We start from the raw sequence: 2688 nt of genomic DNA, 5'->3' as shown, positions 1-2688 counted from the left end.
ACCAATTCTACTACTAGTTATAGGTTCAAATAGAAGGACAGAAGAGCCATGTATAGGGACCTGAAACTGAGTCCTACTCTCTCACTCTGGGAAGTATAAACTCCAAAGTAGGGCCCACTGGCAAGGCACCAAACTCTTGAGCTATCTTCCCTGACTATATTGTCTGGAATAACCTCTGCAATGACCTCCCAACTCTCTTTGAAATGTCTTAGCCTTATAAACTCATTTGTCTTTACCTTTCCTCTTTTTTGGTCAGGTGTTTTTCCAGTTCCATCACTAGTTGGTGCTTGGTAGTAATCCCTCTGTGCCAGGCTCATTGCTGGGTGTCATGTCTCACACTGGGGGGAAGGTAATGTATTTATATACTGAGTTCAGCTTTGTGAGAGCAACATTTGAGCAACAATGAGGCTTCCAGGAGGCAACACGTAGGCACCCTATAATACTAGGCTAAGTTTCAATTTCAAGAGTAAAGTTTCATGCACACAGCCATCAATACCAAGGGCCCATCAGTGAACCATCCTCCTTACTAGTCATTGTCCCTGTACTCCAGAGATTCTTGCATATCTATTAGCCATGTGGCAGGGCAGCCTGGGATGGGAATTTGATATTCCTTTGGTCATTTAGTTAATCTCCATGCATTGTGACAATTCCCCATGAACATTTGAACATATTTGTATGTCTTATTGTATGCCCAGGTGAGTCTTCCACCATGTATCCCTCATCACTGACACCCCACCTCAATGATCCACCCTGCCACAATTGTAACCCTTCTGTGATCCAAAACTTCTTAAAAAATGAAGCCAATAAAATAGCCAAATACAATAAGAAGAAAATGAATAAAAATAAGAAACAAGATACAAAAAATTAAAATTAAATTTAAAAAGTAAAAATTTTGGATAGTAAAAATAATTTAAAAGTATTAAAAAAATTTTTAAAAGCATTTTCCATTTCGTCACTATAAGATCTTGTATCCTCTATGTAAAGTACAATTGTCTTCTGCTATTCCTCCAATGTCTTCATTTTTTTAATTTTAATTTTAATTTTGTTGACAAAGAAAGTTTAGATTACAGAGAAGTCATGTACCAAATACAGGGGATTCCCATATACCCAACCTCTTCCCCCTTTCCCTATTAATAATATTGTGTATGTGGATGGCACATTTGTTACAGCTGACATATAAATATTGAAACATAGCTACCAACCATGGTAAATGGTTTACATTATAGTTTACATTTTGCACCATACACTTTTATAAACTTTGATGCAATTCAAAATGGCCTGTATCCACCATAACAAGATCATGTAGAACACTTCCATCTTCCCCAAAATGCCCCCTGTTCCATCTATTATATTCATCTTTGCCCTTCTCCTTGGGACCCATGGCAACCATCAGGCTTCACTCCTTGAAGGAAAAATTATATAGTTACTTGCAACAACAATTAGTACTTCACACACTGGTCTGGCCTCACCTATTATGTTCTTGAGTGGTTCCTGCCCCTCTATTTGAGACCACAGTAGACCTACCCAGGATGGAAGTCCACCACTGTAGCAGTTTGATATAATTGATGAATTCCAAAAAGAAATATTGGATTATATTTGAAATCTGATCTGTACCTGGTATGATTGAGTTATGACCCTTGTAGGGTGGGGACTCACAGATAAAAGGCATGGCAAAGAACAGAGCTGAGGATTTCTGATGTTGAAGTTCTGATGTTGGAGTTTGATGCTGAAGACTTAAACTGAAGCCCTGGGAAGTCAGCACTCAGAGGAAAGAGAAGCCAGCCCCAGGAAAGAAGGAACCTTGAACCCAGAGAAGCCTGAACCTTCACAGACGTCAGCAGCCATCTTGCTCCAAAAAGACTTCGGTGAGAGAAGTAAATTATACTTTATGGCCTGGTATCTGTAAGCACCTACCCCAAATAAATATCCTTTATAAGAGCCAACTAATTTCTGGTATTTTCCATCAGCACCCCTTTGACTGATTAATCCAACAACCTTGCCACTCATTTTTTTTTTTTTGACTACGTTGCTGTTGACAAAGTTCATTCCCATGCACTGTCACTTAATCCTCATTACACCCAGTGAGCTATTACTCCCTTCTTTTTCTTTTTTTTTCTTTTTTTTTTAATTGACTTTGTAATAATATTACATTAAAAATATATATGTGAGGTCCCATTCAACCCCACCCCCCCACCCCCCTCTCCCCCCCCCCAACAACACTCGTTCCCGTCATCATGACACATCCATTGGATTTGGTAAGTACATCTTTGGGCACCTCTGCACCTCATAGTCAATGGTCCACATCATGGCCCATACTCTCCTCCATTCCATCCAGTGGGCCCTGTGAGGATTTACAATGTCCGGTGATTACCTCTGAAGCACCATCCAGGGCAGCTCCATGTCCCAAAGACGCCTCCACCTCTCATCTCTTCCTGCCTTTCCCCATACCCATCGTCCACCATGTCCACTTTTCCCAATCCAATGCCACCTCTTCTATGTGGACATTGGATTGGTTGTGTCCATTGCACCTCTATGTCAAGAGGAGGCTCAGATTCCACATGGATGCTGGATGCAATCCTCCCATTTTCAGTTGTAATCACTCTAGGCTCCATGGTGTGGTGGTTGTCCTTCTTCAACTCCATCTTAGCTGAGTGTGGTAAGTCCAATAGATCAGATTGTAGGTGCTGG

This window comes from Dasypus novemcinctus, chromosome 10, assembly GCF_030445035.2.
Source record: "Dasypus novemcinctus isolate mDasNov1 chromosome 10, mDasNov1.1.hap2, whole genome shotgun sequence".
Lineage (NCBI taxonomy): Eukaryota > Metazoa > Chordata > Mammalia > Cingulata > Dasypodidae > Dasypus > Dasypus novemcinctus.
This window is presented reverse-complemented; position numbering follows the sequence as displayed.